General features: G+C 36.4%; 1 pseudogene; it reads left to right on the top strand.

The window, feature by feature from the left end:
- Nucleotides 1-2,277: 2,277 nt before the first annotated feature.
- LOC121393959 lies at nt 2,278-17,087 on the top strand (annotated as a pseudogene).
- Nucleotides 17,088-18,604: the final 1,517 nt, after the last annotated feature.

The following is an 18,604-nucleotide window of genomic DNA, read 5'->3' as shown; positions in this document are numbered from 1 at the left end:
AAGCTGATTGTTTGCCAATGGGTTGTCTCTATTTATGGCAGTTTGAAATACAATCTCCTTTTGTACAACTTATTTCACAACCACAAAAAATGGCAACTTTTCAAAATAGTTTGTGATATTTAACATACCGGTGCTTGTGTTCTTTAAACTGACTTGCTGAAACTTTGTTATGGAATCAACTCATCAATGTTAACATATCCTCACACAGTATTATCTCTTTTACAGCTGGTTAATGCAGGAGATGTCTTCACTGAGGTGTTATTTTAGATCATCAAGCTCATGACAACATATAGATTCAGTGAATGTAGGCATAGAGACACATAAACTGCAAACACACCAGTTTGTGTTGCCAATCCTGGAGTTTTTTCATCAAGAATGTTGGACCCAATAGGCCATACAGCAGTGATCCCCATCCAGTGGCTCATGAGTAACATGTTGCTCACCAACATCTTGGATGTTTCTCCCAGTGCCCTCAAAGCAGGTGCTTATTTTTTCATTTCTGGCTTGGAGGCAAGTTTTGGTTGTATAAAAACATGATCTACTGCAAAACAGAATCTCCTGTAAGATATCAGTTTACATAGGAGCTACCAAATAGACAATCACAGCCCATGTTTGGCACCCCCAGTTTTTTTCATGCTTGTGTTGATCCCAGCTACCTAAACCCTTAAACCATTCACACCCCAAAATTATGTAATAAACAATTTGGTTTAATCACAGGGGTGCTGGAGACACTGGAGTCCTGCACAAATGAAGCCATTTAATATATGTCATTTTTCAGATATTTATATGTTTCCTGATTTGTGTTTTAATTCCCTCTCTCTCCTGCTCACAAGGTTCTGACATTTATATTTCAGTGCTGATATTAGCTCATTCCCTTAGGACTTGTATTTGTGAACTACGATTAAAAAAGTTCACAAACAGACTTTGTCTTAAAATTCTCACTAGAAAATGATATTTAAGCGCCTGCCGAAAGTATAACTTGGCTCTGCTGTTGGAGACTGACATTATGGGAGGCTGCTACTGTACCTGTCTATTTCCACTGAAAGAAACATGCTAACGCTGATAATATTGCTGCTTGTGGTATCAGAGGTATCAGCGGCATCCGGCAATCAGATCAATTCCAGACATGGGTGCACTTTAGGAGGTCACAATTATCCAGTCAAATTTAAAGCTGGGGACTTTGTTATTGTAGCTTTTCTACGGTTAAGTGAATATATTAATTCACTGCCGTATTCATATAAATTATATCCATCTGAATATTTATGTACACTGTAAGTACTTGTCTCTGTGTTATTTACTGAGATGTGATGTACAGAAGCTACAGTATACATTAGCCCTGCTCTGATTACATTGATTTGTAGGGAAAGGTTTCTCCACCAATAGCACTACCTGTCTTTCACATTTTCTTGGCTTAACACACAAGGGGGTTAATTATTAAAATGTAAATGTTAAAATCTCGAAAAACTTTAAAACCTCAAATATTTTGAGATTTATTGTAGTCTCCTGATGCTGCAAAACTACTGAATCTGAAAATCTGCCATCTCAGACCTGTCGAGGTCCTGTATAGGTAAATTTGAAGTTTCTGTGGTCTGAGCTGGGTTTAGCCCAAAAATCTTAGTTTTTCAGGGTTTTCGGGCAAAAACTTGAAAAATTTTATTGATTTGGGGAAAAAGCCCAAAAAAATTTGAGCAATTTGGGATAAAGCCCAAAAAAAAAGTTATTCGGGTTTTTCATGAGTATAGCAAAACTTGAAGAAAGTCTCCGTAAAGTAGAATTATTACTCCCCATATTAGGGATGTGGCCCAGGTGCACTGACCTAAGTCCTCAGCATAGGGAGCGGACAAACCGAAAAGTATTATGGGGCAGGCACTCAAATGAAGGCAATCTTCCGCCAAGTAATTGTAGCAAAGTAAAAAAGGTTTATTGTGACCAGATCCTTTTTCTGAACACAATAAACCTTTTTTACTTTATTTTACTTTTTTACTACTTGGTGAAATATTGCCTTTATTTGAGTGCCTGCTCTATAATACTTTTCGGTTTGTCCTCTCCCTATGTTGAAAGCTATGGACATACTACAAGTGTAATATGGTGAAATATGGGAAAAGAATCATCATAATTACACCAGTGTATTGTTTAAATGGCTAAAATAATTCCAGCAATAGAAAAGCACTGCTGTATCAGCCAGTGAGAAATGATTTAAAAATATCTAGAGAAGCATATACGTGTTCACACAACATTTCACCATACAACTATAATGGGTAATGACACCATAAAGCAATGAGGTATGTGGGGTATTAACAGGGAACATGTGACTAAGATAATGAGAAACTAAAGTTTATTGGATTTTCAAAAACCTGGTAGTAGCAAGATTCCAGTGCTGAAACCACAGCTAATTTATCTCTAAGTAAGCACTGCAATTAAAACTGTTATCCTGAGTTTTCCAGATAATGCGTCTTTGGATCACCTTGTCTTAAATCTGCTAAAAACCAATTAAATATTAAATGAATCCAAAAGCATTAATTATATCTTAGTTGGGATCAAATACAAGCTAATGCTTTGTTATTATAGAAAAAAAGGAAATCTTTTTGTAAAATGAAAATTAGTTGATTAAACTCAATTAAATTGAGTTTATGGGAGGCGGCCTTCCAGTAATTCAGTGCTTTCTGGATAATGGATCCTATACCTTTAGTTGAAATTATATGAATGAATGTTGTTGCTCAGGGTCATATTTATCAATATCTGCATGACCACAGTAAAATAATCACAAATGTAAAAAAAAGTAACAAAACTTGATGGCAATATTTTCCACACTAACATTTTTTTAAAATAAATTCGCAATTGCTTTCGTATTTCTGAGAAAATATCTAATGGCTTCACTGTGATTAAATAGGGTCAGATTAGATATCAGATTTCAAGAGGCGTATTTAACAAATGGTGGACACTAAGGGGCCGATTCACTAAGGGTCGAATTTCGAAGTTAAAAATACTTCGAAATTCGACCCTCGGATTGAAATCCTTCGACTTCGAATATCGAAGTCGAAGGATTTAGCGCTAATCCTGCGATCGATCGAACGATTAAATCCTTCGAATCGAACGATTCGAAGGATTTTAATCCAACGATCGAAGGAAAATCCTTCGATCAAAAAATCACAGGCAAGCCTATGGGGACCTTCCCCATAGGCTAACATTGACTTCGGTAGCTTTTAGCTGCCGAAGTAGGGGGGTCGAAGTTTTTTTAAAGGGGAAGTACTTCGACTATCGAATGGTCGAATAGTCGAACGATTTTTCGTTCGATTCGTTCGATTTCGTTCGAATTCGAACGAATTTAACCAATTCGATGGTCGAAGTACCCAAAAAATACTTCGAAATTCGAAGTATTTTTCATTCGAATCCTTCACTCGAGCTTAGTGAATCAGCCCCTAACTGTCACTTAATGATCAATGAACTTCTAAAGATCCCATAGAAACTAATAGAAAGTGGGTGAAACCCTGAACTTCAACTTGTTTGACTGCTATGGCATCTTGATAGGTTTAGGTGGCACAATTTTCAATTTAATTTTTTTTTAAATAATTTTGTTAATTTTATTTTAATTGTATTGATTTTAAATAAAAAAAACAATAAATATGAATCATGTTAACAAATCACGATTGCACAAAATGCCTTTTTCCAGAATGTCTGTGAAACATCAAAATTACAATCACACTTGTTATGATTTTTCTTAATTCATTTATTGTTTATGCTAGCACTTGGAAATCTGTATTATTACTCCTGCTTAAAGTTTTCTGAAAGTTCAGAAAAGGTGGCAGGATAATGTCACATTTAAATAATGCTCATTTGTTAGCAGCCTCTTAAATATAACTGTTATTCATGTTTTTACTATTGTTCAATACAAAAAAATATTTGAAACATATATTAAGAATGTTTGTGGTATTAAGCAGGAGATAAGGAAATTCTAGATAAAAAAACATTGATTGTCAGTAGTTATTTGAATAGACAAAATGATCCTCTTGATTCATCATTGTCTTCACTAAATAATTGTCCTGTGAGCTACTTCTGTATTACAGCATACGATTTATTTGGATAAATTAATTAAAGGTAAATATATCCACCAGCCCAACGTTCCAAAACTATCGCCATTATCTGGCTTTCCAATTTGCAGTTGATGAAATAAATAACAGTTCAAAGATTTTACCGAATATTTCCCTGGGATACAAGATATATGACTCTTGTGCAAATGAAGTGAAAACTCTCTACCATATGTTGGCCATAATGTCTGGAGCAGGAATTCAAATTCCAAATTATGATTGCTGGCAGAAGGCAAAGTTAGTGGGATACTTGGGAGACGTGACTTCTAGCACAAAATTCTGCCTTGCCCAAATTGCATCAATGTTTAGATACCCACAGGCAAGTAGATCCATAATTTACTATTTTCTTTTGATATGGAGCCCTGGAGAAGCTCAGTCTTTATCTGATTTCACTTTCATAAATAAGTGCGCAACTTAGGAAATATTTGTCGGCCATTTTTTACAAGGAAAGCAAGAACAAAGCTAATACATTTAAATTTAAAAGATCTGCATTTTGTGTGTCTGAATTATTTTCCCCTAGACTGGTTTCAGTGGAGGCTGCCACTAACGAAAGGAGAAACTCTTTGAGGCTCGTGTTTCTTTTAAAGCCACATTTGTCATGTTGCCAAATATTAATCTGATTATTTTCTTGCTAAAAACCCTCTAGTAGGAGGATTTAGATTTTTGCTGCAGTAATTAAATAGTCTGTTAATCCTCTTTTGGTAATTCCTTAAAACAGTTGAAACACCCCTCTTCTGGCCCAACTTGTCAAGCTTGGGGTCACACAACACACAGAATTGATGTCAAATAGCTATGTAATTAGATCATTTTAACATAATTGTTTCCCGTCACAGAATCCCTTTAATTCAAATGTGAACTAGCCCCATAAGGGTGTCAGCTCTGTCCTATCATTTAACCCCTTTGGGCATATGGTATTCAATGTAACTATATACCTCTTTTTTTTTCTTACACTCATCATCTCCTAAGCCTCTTATTACTGCCAACACACTCTTATCAAATACACACCAAAGTTTTTGAAAATAAAATTGCTTGGAAATGCATGGGATCCACACTCTTCCCTGTAATAAAAAATCAGCTTTATTCATATAGCTCATGTGTACCCAAATCTTCAAGGTTAAAGATCTATTAGTTTCCCACAAATCTAACTTTGCAGCTACACTCCACACAAAGGAGAAGGAAAGCTCCAAGACAGTTTATTGCCAACAGATTAGCCCCAATAGTGCAAGCTAGAATGCTATTTTTATTACGTAGAATGCTTTACCATACCTGAGTAAACAGCTCTAGACACTGTCTGTTTGTTTAGGATAGCAGCTGCCATATTAGCTTGGTGTGACATCACTTCCTGCCTGAGTCTCTCCTTGCTCATTTACGGCTCTGAGCTCAGATTACAGCAGGGATGGGAGGAGGGAGAGGAGCAAACTGAGCATGCTCAAGCCCTAGCCCTGGAGGTTTAAGCTGAAAACAGGAAGTCTGATACAGAAGCCCATGAGTACACAATAGAAGGAAAGAAATGTGCTGTTTCTTTTGACAGAGGACTCAGAGCAGCATTACTTTGAGGGTTTACTGGTGTATTTGTATAGACCTTTCTGATAAGGCTTACTTAATTTTAGCCTTTCCTTCTCCTTTAATCAGATACATTTCCCCAAAGTATACTGGCAATTAAATAATCTCCCAAACGGAATTGTAAAACTATCTTTGTGGGGGGGGGCATTGCAAAAAGTATCCTTTTTATATTTCTAAGTTTTTTGGGGGGCCTCCATTTCTGTTATATTAATAATACCTTTTTATAAGAAGAGAAATTTTATCCACTAATTTATAAAATGTGTTTTTAGTATGATTTTTCTGAAGTACATTGGATAGTATAAGTTTCATCTATACATTTCCTTCTTTATATTTAAGATCAGTTACAGCACCACAGACCCAGTACTCAATGACAGGATCCAGTTTCCATCATTCTACAGAACTATCCCCAATGAGGAGGCAGAAATTGATGGGATTGTGCAGATACTGAAGCACTTTGGCTGGAAATGGGTCGGACTCATTATATCAGATGATGACACTGGATACAGAGCCCAGGAAAGGATAAGTACAGCACTTTCCAGTTATGGGGGCTGTTTAGCTTTCACTGTTGTACTTAGAGAAATAGATTTCAGATACTTTTATACAGAAGAATTTTTCCAGCCAATCAGGAAAACATCTGCTCATGTGATTGTCGTGTATATAAGCACAAAATATGTTTTTGCCTTTACATATCTATTTACAAGATATCGACTCCCAAAACATTTTTGGATAATGTCGTCTTTTTCCCCCAGAGTTATGACTTTCAGACATAAAGAAATTAAAACCACATTCAATGGATCTTTGACATTGTTAATACAGGAAGGAGAGATTCCCGGCTTTGAGCAGTTTTTCCGTCGATTTTCTCCTAATCGCTACCAAGATGATGATGATTTAACTCTATATACCTGGGCATTTTTATTTGACTGCAATTTTTCAAGACATGTCAGTTTTGTACATTACAAAGGTGAAGTGGCTAAAGACTGCACAGGGAATGAGAGTCTCAGTAATGCAGATGTATCACTGTATTGGAATCTAAATTACAGAATCACTTATAGAGTTTACACTGCAGTCTATGCACTGGCACACGCCCTGCACAATCTCTACTCTGCTCAGCCACCGACTAACCAACACTTAAACAAATTAAAAACTTTGACAGCAAAAATAAAGCCATGGCAGGTAGGGTGTTATTCATAACACTGGTGTCTATCTGTCCTGTTTTGCCTCTATAGGTGTAATCCAGAGGTGCTAAAATCCCAAACAAGATCTATTCAAGTAGATTAATAAAGCTGAAACCATAAAGCCAATTGGTAAATGCAGTGCTGTTCCCTTCCAACAGGGGACACTGTGTTTTGTCTTCTACCTGCTCTTAACCCAGCCATGTGAGGAGCAATTCTGCAACTCAGAAGGGCCCTTACTACATCGGTAGAAGAAAGGTACTGAAGTTTACTATAGCTCTCAGGTTGAATAAATCAGTTGGGCGCCAGTGGTTCTTAAAGGGGACCGTCAATCAAAAAGATTATTCAAAATCCTATTTTATCATATCAGTCAAGCAAAATGAACTTTATTTACACTATATAAATTATTTGAATCTTGTTTCCTTCAGTCTGGGATTTCAAAATTATAACAAGCAGGCAGGAGCCATTTTGTGCACACTGTTATTAAGACAAGTCTTGTATCATCTCAGAATCTTGTTTGTGCACCAGAATGGGGGACCCGATGTCCATCCCCATGTCCTGGCTACACAATTAAATGGTAAAGACAACGGGGGAATATGTGGAGAGCAGTGACATGTAGGAAGTGCTGAATGGAAAGTGAAAGTAATTGTCTGCCCCGCCTCTATGCCTAGGCATAGAGGAGGGGCAGACAATATTTGATTGACAGCTGAGATTTTTAAAAGAGTTTACAACAGCTATGAATGCTTTAATAAAAAATAGAAATTTGATTTAATGTTTAGTTTGAAAAGGACTTTTATTATACAGCTTTTTGTGTCTGGGTGACAGGTCTTTAAACAATAAATGTTTATTTGCTGGATCAGAAAACAATCACTTTGGAGTATGAAAAAAGATGATGCAATATAATTGATCAGTAATTAGCTCTCAGGTGACTAACGATGCTTTCTCTGTTCAGGTATTAATGACAATATGTAGAATATTACCCACTCAAAAGTTTTCAATTATTTCCTTGTTTACTAACTACCTGATCCTCTGAGGCTTTCTATTCATACTTTTTAGAAGTGTATTTATCAAATATCTCATGCAAAACTCAGCTCTCCTGAGAGTCCTTAATTGCCCACTAAACTGTGTTCCATAAACAGGATGAAGTCCCGACATTCTGCTTGAGCTTTTTAGCTCAAAAATTCGAATGGTTATTTGAATTCAATTTTTTTGGGGGGTCAAATCACCAACTGGAATTAGAATCAGAATGTGAGATTGATCACACCCCGACCCTGGAAACTGTTATATTCACCACCTAAAACCTGACAAATTCATTTACAAGTAAATGGCAGAGGTCAGTTGAACCATTTGACAATGTTAATTGCCTTCCTCACATTCAAGTTTTTTTTCTGAAGAAAACTCAAATTTGAATTAGATTCGTATTTCCGGGTCTTTCACAGTCGATCAAACATTACACATTCAAGTTTTTTCAAAAATAACTTCCCATTCGAGTTGTGAATTTATTAGAGTTAAAAAAATTCACATAACTTCAAAATTCGGTCTTTGATAAATCTTTCCCTTAGCTTAAAATGGATTCCAGGATATTTGTCAGATATCTTATGAAAAGCTTGAATCTCTTGCTTTATCTTATCCATACAGATCAAGTAGACATGGTCCCTCTAAAGTAGGCAAGTTCTACCAATTTAAAACATGTTTTTAAATTATATAAATACAAAACTAGTATTGCTATCAAGAGAAGCTGAGGATGCTTTTCTTTCCTCAGTGACCCTCCAAAACAGATAAACATGGCCCCTACTGTCCAGTCCACAATCATGGCCATTCACAGAGACCCTTCAGTCTATATTTAAATCAGTAACTCTCTTGTTTAGTTGCTGTAACGTGTTCTTTGAAAGGCAAGTGCTATCAATTCTATAGATATCAATGTAAAACCTTCCCAAACATACTAGTTAAATTACAACCCAATCCTGTCCTAAATAAAGGCAGATTCAGATTACTTAAGACCAGCCATCACCAACACCAATATTCAGAGATAATTTAAAGACATTATTCAGAGAGATGCAAGCCTGCATTTTGATGTGGAATCCAGGGAGATGGGGAAATCTTAAGATGTTTAGACTCAATTAAGCAAAACGTATTCTTGCAGACTCTAAAAGAGGCTAATAGGCAAAGCGATTTAGGGCAAAATTATATTATAGCAACAAAAGCCCAGTTAATTCACTGTAAAATAATCCACTGGTTCTACACACTACATAGATTAGTACTACACTACACTACATAGATAGTATTTCAGATAATTGTATTTAATGTAAAACTAAAACTAGGTCTTGAAAAGGGCACACAGCAAGGTTGCCCCTTGATATAGCTATAGAGCCTTTCGCAATAGCCATAGGAAGTTACCTATATATCTATGGCCTTTAGGTAGGATCCTACATATTCTTAGCTTAATTGCAGATGATGTAACAATACTTATATCCCAGCCACTTACATCATTACCTAATTTATAAAAAAGTATTGTAGACATTCTGGACTAGTAACAAACCCTACAAAAACCAAAGCCTTAAATATGCCCCCAATACTCTGGGTCTTATGGAATCCCTTCCTAAAGTGGTCCGCAAAATAAAAAAAACTCCTAAACCATATCTTCCTAGCAGCCAGAAAGAAGCAAAATACTGGAGATCCCCTGCTATGTTTAATATTAAGATTGACAGGAGATTTACTAATGAAAAACTTATCAGCATTATTACAGATAAATAAAAGGTTTGGCAACCCTGGATAATTTATAGGCTCAATAGAACCCTACCCACCTGCCTCTTTACAATATAATGGCACTAAGTTGCTGCAGGACAGAAAGAATATAGAACAAACGTGTATCAGCTATTTAGCCAATGTTTCAAGATTATTTAGGTCGTTAACCCAAATCTCACTCTAAGAAGCCATTAAGTTTCTCAGCCACTGCTTCAGGCCTCCCTGCTGGGGATACCCCTCAATTTTGGAAAAATCTATAGAATTATCATCATGGAAACCCCCCTAGCCTATAATCACCCCTCTTCCAACTAACCTTCCCATCTCTATATTTGTACATGCTTATACAATGTATTATGTTAGTTCTTTTCTTTTAGTTGTTTTTTTAATGAGCTAGTGGGCACGTTTTGTAGGTATTCAAAAATGATTGTAATATGTGTGTGTGTATAGTGTAAGGATTACATGCAGTCATTTGCATCTTAAGAAATACCTAATTACTAACTGTGACAAGCATTTTTACAGTTGTGGTCCTACGCTTTTTTTAAAAACTACAGGGACATTCAAGGATCTGATTTCTGTTAAATTATTCAGTGTTGGTATTGAATGTGGCATCCTTGCAACAGGATCTTGACAAACTGGCAATTCGGGCAGCTAAGTGGCAAATGAGATGCAAGGTTGATAAATGTAAAGTCATGCACCTGGGATGTAACAATATCCACTTATACCCTTAATGGGACTGTGCTAGACAAATCCAATATGGAAAAGGACCTTGTAGATGATAAACTTGGCTGTAGCAAGCAATGCCAGTCAGCAGAATCAAGGCCAAATAAGGTCTTGAGCTGTATTAAAATAGATATTGATTCACGGAAAGAGGGGGCATTTTTCCACTGTATAGAGCACTGGTAAGGCCCCATCTAAAATATTCCATACAGTTTTGGTCTCCAATGCTCATTACAGCACATTATAGTATTAGAGAGGTTCCAGAGGGAAACTAAGCTGCTAAAAGTTATGGAAAATCTTAGCTATGAGGAAAGACTGGCCAAATTGGAGATGTTCACTCTGGAGAAGAGGCGCTTAAGGGGTGATATGATAACTAAGTATAAATATGTAAGGGGATCATATAATAATCTCTCTAATGCTTTATTTACCAGTAGGTCTTTCCAGCTGACACAAGGTCACCCATTCTGATTAGAAGAAAAGAGGTTCCAGCTAAATATTGGGAAGGGGTTTGTTACAGTGAGAGCTGTGAAGATGTGGAATTGTCTCCCTGAATCAGTGGTACAGGCTGATACATTAGATAGGTACAAGGAAGGGTCGGATGGCTTTTTAGCAAGTGAAGGAATACAGGGTTATGGAAGATAGCTCATAGTACAAGTTAATCCAGGGACTAGTCCCATTTTGGAGTCAGGAAGGAATTTTTTCCCACTCTGAGGCAAATTGAAGAGGCTTCAGATGGGTTTTTTTTGCCTTTCTCTGGATCAACTGGCAGATAGGCAGGTTAAAAACAACAAAAAGGTTGAACCTGATGGACATGTGTCTTTTTTCAGCCTAACTTACTATGTTACTATGTATATATTTTGTTTAAAGGGATACTGTCATGGACATGGTTTTTTTTTCCAAAATGCATCAGTTAATAGTGCTGCTCCAGCAGACTTCTGTGCTGAAATCAATTTTTTTTAAAAAAGAGCAAACAAGTCTTGTGACTTGTGCTTTGATAAACTTCAGTCACTCTTTACTGTTGTACTGCAAATTGGAGTGATATCACCCTCCTCCTTTCCCATCAGCATAACAATGGGAAGGTAATCAGATTACAGATCCCTGGTACAAATAAGAACAACACTCAATCGTAAAATCCAGGTCCCACTGTGACACATTCAGTTACATCGAGTAGGAAAAATAACAGCCTGTCAGAAAGCAGTTCCATTGTGCAGCACCGGATCTTTCTGAAAGCACATGAGCAGGCAAAATGACCTGAGATGGCGCCTACACACTAATATTACAACTAAAAAAATGTTGGATTAGGAAATACATTTTATATGGTAAAAAGTAAGCAGAGTAATTTAGAAATAAAAATAACACCATAAAAATCATGACAGAATCCCATTAAGAAAGATTCTTTGCGAGGCAGCGTTACATGTTTTATTAAATTTCCTATTCTAGCTAAATAAATACATCCGTAATTTGACTTTTACAACATCTACTGGTGACACCGTCTTCTTTAATGACAATGGAGAGCCCCCTTTTGCTTTTGATATACTCAAGTGGTTTTTCCTGAAAAATGGTCAAGTTATGAGACAAAAGGTTGGGAAATTTTATCTATTAAACAGTGAAAAACAGTTTTATATAAATAGAAGAGATGAAGTATGGGGTCCTTATTTCAAAAAGGTAACAATTATATAATTTTTCTCTAAATGTGTGTATGTGTATTGTACTGTAATGTAGCTGGAGGGGTGTTGGAAATAAAGGGGGAAAATATGTCCATAGAAGGGACAAGCACAGACTTTTTGCTAGTTCATCACCAAACCCCAAAACTATGATTCACTGCATAAAGTTAACATCCCATTTATCCAGACTATTTCAAAAGACTTTGATCTTTCAAAAATTGTATAATTATGTAACATTATGTTAATTATGTAACATTAACAGTTGTTTCTGAAAAGGGTTTGGAATGTTTAGGATTACTATGACAAACAAATTGTATTGATTTGTAGGGAAGCAGTGATGCTTAGAATTCTAGGGGAATGTTGCTTTGTGGGAATGTGCAAGATCCGAGACAAGTTTTATAAAATCACAATTCACTGGATGCTGCCAAAGTTATAAAAAATCTAAAAAATTCATGTATATGTAGGAATGGTTGCCCCTGGCCTGGGCAAATCATTTTACTGCCCTTTATTAGAAGAAAAGAATATTGAGGTCCTCCTAGAATATGTAACCAGTAGGTTGTAATGATTTAGGTGACCTGCAGTCCCAGAATCAGTTAAGCACATTTGCCTAACATCATTAGAATCATTTTTTAAGAGGTCCATTTATTAAAGGTTGAATTTTGGTAATATTAGAGCTTTTTGAAACAATTAATATCAGAGTAAAAAAAAGTATGAACAGAACAAGTAACTATTTGAAAAAATATGAATAACCCATAAAACCTCAATAAATTTGTGGACAATTGCAAGCAAAATAAAATCCGATATTGTCTAAAACACTTAATGGTTAAATATGATCAGTGCAGTTCCCAATTGACTTTTATGGGACCTCTACTGTTTTTTTCTTGGCAAAATTTGTTTTCAAGTTTTTCATCCATTTTACACTTAGGTGCAAATTTCAAAGTACAAAAAACTTTGAAACTCGACCATCGAAATGAAAAACTTCAAGTATCCTATTCGATGATGGAAATTTTAGAAAAATAAAAAACATGAATTTTTTGAGAAAAATATGATTTGTAAAAAAAAAGTAGATCCAAATATTGGTAAATAGTTAAGAAAGTGCCTAAAGAACTAGCACAAATTGCCATGCTTTCATGCTCTGTCCTACCTTGAACTTTTTTTAATTGCTGCAGGTCTCTGATTTCCAAAACTGCATGTTTCCCATGAATACAGCACTATCTGCATTTGTCACGCTTACGAGGACTGATAAGTAATTTATTAAGCATGGGGCAAGCAAGGTGCAAAATACAAATAACAGTTGCAAGCCACCATAGGTCTCACTTACAGTGTAGGATGCAGTGTGCAAAGAAAGGTCCCAATTAGCTTTTTTGTGCACTTTGTAGGCTGCATCCACATGTCTCTGCCACCTGTTTTTGGAGCAGAGAGACCTGCAGCTCCTCCCATTAATAAAGCACTGACTGTGTTAGTAAATACTGGTTAGAGGAAGGTGAGGAGACACTTAGACTCCCCTCTATCACCAGTACAGGGTCCCTAATGTAAATGAGTAAAAATTAGGGTAAACAGTGCTTCCCATTAGAAACAAAAAACTGTGGTGTGATTTTTAGAATGTGCTAATGTGAACTTGAGAACTGGATTTGATATTGATTGATATCGATATTGATATTGGATTGCTTGCACAAGGAAACAATTTTTGTTTATTGTCAGAAATACTTTAATCACATAATTAGCTATTTATAAACCCATTTTATTTTAACTCTTACAGAGCTTGCAAATTATACAGCCATATTTACATGGTTTAACCATTCTTAGCCCACAGGCTAAATAATCTTTATATCTGCCACATGTAGATTCCTACATCTCAATGCAATGAACCCTGTTCCCCAGGATACAGGAAATCTAAAATAGAAGGAAAACCATTGTGTTGTTATGACTGTATCAAGTGTGCAGATGGAGAAATGTCCAACACAACAGGTAAGTCGTAGACAAAATTTTATTTCTGAAGGCCAGAGATACAAATATGTGGAAAAACATTTTTAAAAATCTGTTTTTCACTTTTTTTCAGGAGTATTTCAGGTATTTACTATTATTAGCAGTTATTTTCCCCATGCAAACACACACATAAATCATTTTCAGCAAGCCAAACACTGCCTTATGTGCCCTTTATAAGAATTTGTACCTGGCTCCAAAAATGTTTGATGACTTTTACAATCGATCAAACAAGTTAATTTACAGAAATTGATTTTCCCGATTTTTATGAGTTTGCAATTAAGATTCAAAATACAATAAAAGTCTAATGAAGAATATTACATTGTGACGTGCAAGTTTTTTTTCTTATTTGTGTGCAAATGTGTTCATTTATCAAATTTAATTACATTTCCCCTATAGTGTTTGGTACATCTGCATGTTGATTCATAGAAAATTCTCCCCCAAAACAGTCATTGGGTTTGAGTATGTTAAACATTGGGTTTGAGTTGAGTCAAGATAAACATAAGTATTTAATTGAAAATAAAATGATTTCATAAAAAATTCAAAAGCACTTTCCTCCTCAACTCTGTTAATTCCTTTGATGTTACTGAATACTTTTTTTAAGGTTTTGGAGCCTTCCTGGTATTCTTTTGTAACCCTATATTGACCACCACCTATATTATAGGATATACACTAGTAATATCTTACCATCCACAGGTCCTGAATAGGGATGGGCACCTTTTTTCACCGAAAAAAATTACAGCCATAGACTTGTATAGCGGCGTGCTTTAAAAAAAAAAGACGCGCGTCAAAACATTTTCGCCACGCGGAATAATTTTTTTCACGCCCATAGACTTTAATGGGCGTCTGCGACATTTCGCCGGCGGCGAATTTTTGGGGAAGCTAAACGGGTCAAATTCGCCCATCCCTAGTCCTGAATCCCCCTTTGCTAAATAAGAGGGTACTGAGAATTTCTCTCCATGGCAGGGCTCCAGAGATACACACAGAGATGTCCCGCTAGGAGACAAATACTACATACCAATGCAGTAAAACAAATAAGCTTTATATAACTGGCAAATATGAAAATTCACTTACCCCTGCCCTGTGGATTCAGTTTCCCTATCCTGGCACAGTCCTTACCAGGGAAAAGTCCACTTTGGGTGGACAAAGCAAGTCACAGCCCCTTTTTCCCCCAAGAGCTCTTAAACTTTTCCCAGGTAGCACTACCTGCCCAAATACTCCCCTTATTGGACAGAGGTAGTGGCTCCCATGTTGCAGGCCCATGAACAACACCTGTTCTTAAACAGGGGACACCCACGCTGGAGCCATTCTAATACCTTTACCTCAGGCAGATCACTCACCGAGGACTCAACAGTAATAACTTTTCTTCAGGCCAAAATTCACGGAGGGCTCACACAGAACTGGTGAGCACATCCCAGCCTCTTTCACAGGGAACCTTTTCCCCAAGCCCACCATGGACATCACCACCCTTGTGGCTTCTCTCAGTAGCCTGGGGCCTTTCCCACAAGAGCCCCACCTAGGAACAATCACTCCATACTGAAGTGAGACTGGAAAGAACTGAGCACATGGCAGCTTAGCCTTTCATACTCCTTGCATATCAATGGCACCTTTTTAGCCAAATCTATTCCCAATTTAGGCACAAGGTGATTTCCAACCATGTGGATCTTTTAGACCATAGGGGAACGTAACCCTATGGGTCCCTCCATTTTGTTGGTTAGACCATGTTGTGCTCATTTGGGCAGTTTTCAATGTATTAATATCTTTGAGCATTATGTTTGGATTTTGATCTAAGTCCACACAAAGTGACCTTCTAGTCTCTACTATGCATATGTCTAATTAAACCTAGTTTATTTGCCTCCTATGCCACTGATGTTACTTGTGGTATTATATTTAGAAACAATGATTATATCATGACCTAGTGTGCTTAAGTAACCTGCTATTTCTTTCTACTATTTACTCAAGTTCCTGTAATATGGTTTGTCAAATAATGTCTGTGTCTCCTTCTTAAAGAGTTATAATACTGATGGCGCTCTGTCTCTGTCACAATTAATATCTTGGAATATCCCAGATTGGTAGCCTGCATAAAATATGAATTCCACGTTTTACCCAAAGAGTATATTGTGTTACAGTTATTTCATGGGGAACTGAAAAAGGTTTAATTTTTCTGTCTTTGTGTTATTATTTTGTTTTTTTTTAATTCTTTAACATCTTGATATGTTGTATTTCAGATGCAGCAAATTGTGTGAGATGTACTGAGTATCAGAAGTCTAATACCGAGAGAACTGAATGTCTCCTTAAAGCTGTAAACTTCCTTTCCTATATAGACACGATGGGAGGCAGTTTTACTTCCATTGCCTTGATCTTCTTCATCACAGCTTCCACAGTTTTGGGAATCTTTGTGAAATATTGGGGCACTCCGATAGTAAAAGCTAATAACCAACATCTCAGTTGTATCCTCCTCATCTCTCTCATGTTGTGTTTCCTCTGCACTTTATTATTCATTGGACGCCCAACACAAATATGTTGTCTTCTCCGACAAGTAACATTTGGAATTGTATTTACTATTTCTGTTTCTTCTATACTGACTAAAACTCTCACAGTTATTATTGCCTTCAATGCCACTAAGCCTGGGAGCAAGCTGAAGAAGTATGTAGGAACCAAAGTGCCCATTGTGTTAGTTATAATATGCACTTTGGGTTCATCTGTAATCTCTGCTGTATGGATGGCTTCTCACCCACCCTTTTTTGAGGCTGATACATTTTCAGAAATGGACACAGTTATTTTAATGTGTAATGAAGGATCTGTATCCCTTTTCTTTTGTGTTATTGGATATATAGGAACATTGGCCCTACTAAGTTTCATTGCTGCATTTCTAGCCAAGGATTTCCCCGACTGATTTAATGAGGCTAAAAACATCACTTTCAGTATGTTGGTGTTCTGTAGTGTGTGGGTGGCATTTGTCCCTGCATACCTGAGCAGTAAGGGGAGTAGAATGGTGGCTGTTGAGATATTTGCCATCTTATCCTCTAGTGCTGGATTATTGGGCTGTATATTTGTCCCTAAATGTTATATTATTTTTCTTCAACCTGAATTAAACACGAGAACATTTAAGATAAATCCTATTGCTTGATATATTGTTCTCCTTCATTAAGCACAATATTCATTCTTTTGCAGGTACCATAGATATAGCAGAAATAGTAAAACCAAGGGATATATTCTATATTTGATAGACAAGAATGTGCCTATATAGATGAAGCAAAATTTTGATACAGCAACCTTTTTGTTCACGGATACTGCAAATTTCTGCAGTGGGGAAAGTGCCCTTCTTTATTGGTTTATATCATCTGTTCTGCCCACATCTACTAATATGGCCATTCTGTAAGCTAAAATGTGAGGTTATGCTGACACCTAGTGGTAGTAGTGAGCAATAATGTTTAGTCAGATCAGGGTTACAGGATGGTGTAATTTCATGGGAGGATTTCAACCTTTGAACTGGGAACTTCCTGTCTTCCATTTTGTGAGTAGCCTTTAGCTGAAGAAGAGCACATTACAAGAGCTCTTACTATTTCAGGACTAAATGGTGGAATTGTCCGTAAGTACTTTAACCTATGGCTACATAGTGCTTAAGGTGCTGCTGTGTGATGTTATGTGTACTGATTTGTGCATTCTGTATTTGTTTATGTTGCAGTTTTACAGTAAAGTGTAATTCAACAAAGATCCTTACGGACTCAGGTCTCACGTGTCTTAATACTGGATTACTTATTGTTAGACTGTCTGACTAGCGTTATACAACTGCTCAATAATGCGAAGCAGAACATCATCACCAACATTTGGGGGGTACAACATCCCCTCATCGTGTGAGTGCAGAACCGTGAACAAAAACTGAGAACCAGCACCACTACTGCAGAGTGAGTAGTTTCCAGGTGTGCAGTGTATTTATTGCATAACTGTTAATTTTTGGCAAAGTTTTGACACCACACATTGCATACTGTGAACTAAAATTTAATTTCAATAAAAGTGTCATGTTAATGAGTAGGGGATATAAGGAGTTAACAATTACCACGATGGGGAACTGTACCTGTACCCTGGGGGAGGGATGTGTTCTCTTGTGGGCTTATTTATCAAAAATTCAAATATCAGATTTGTGAAGTTTTAGATGTTATTTTCTACTTTGAATGAATAATTTTTTTTAAAAACTAGAATGTTTGCTTATTTATAAAAAAAAATCTGAATATAAAAAAAACAGTTACATACAATTATGGAAAAACACTTGATTAGCTTGAATTTGTGAGTTTACAAACTCCAAAAACTCAAATATGTGAGTTTACACGCTTCAAGAAACCTTGAATTTAAAATAAATGGCTAGAATTTTGTCTAGGACAACTCCCACTGACTTCAATGTGAACTTGCAAGCTTGTAGATCCCGAAGTTTTATATTTTTATATTTTTTAAAATCGTTTGAAAATATAGTTTTGAAAATATAGTTATAGTTTTTGTGCAAAACAATTTGAATTGTGGAAAAAATTTGGAATTTAAACCTTGATAAATCACCCCTGAAAGAACTTGGGTAAAATGACAGGTATCTCTTGCTAAAGAGCACTTCAAGTATGCTAGATAGTCAATGTGAGGTAGTCAAAGTAGCTTTGTGCTCCACCAAGGATTGTAGTGTGGGGTA

This window comes from Xenopus laevis, chromosome 5L, assembly GCF_017654675.1.
Source record: "Xenopus laevis strain J_2021 chromosome 5L, Xenopus_laevis_v10.1, whole genome shotgun sequence".
NCBI classification, from domain to species: domain Eukaryota; kingdom Metazoa; phylum Chordata; class Amphibia; order Anura; family Pipidae; genus Xenopus; species Xenopus laevis.
This window is presented reverse-complemented; position numbering and strand designations above follow the sequence as displayed.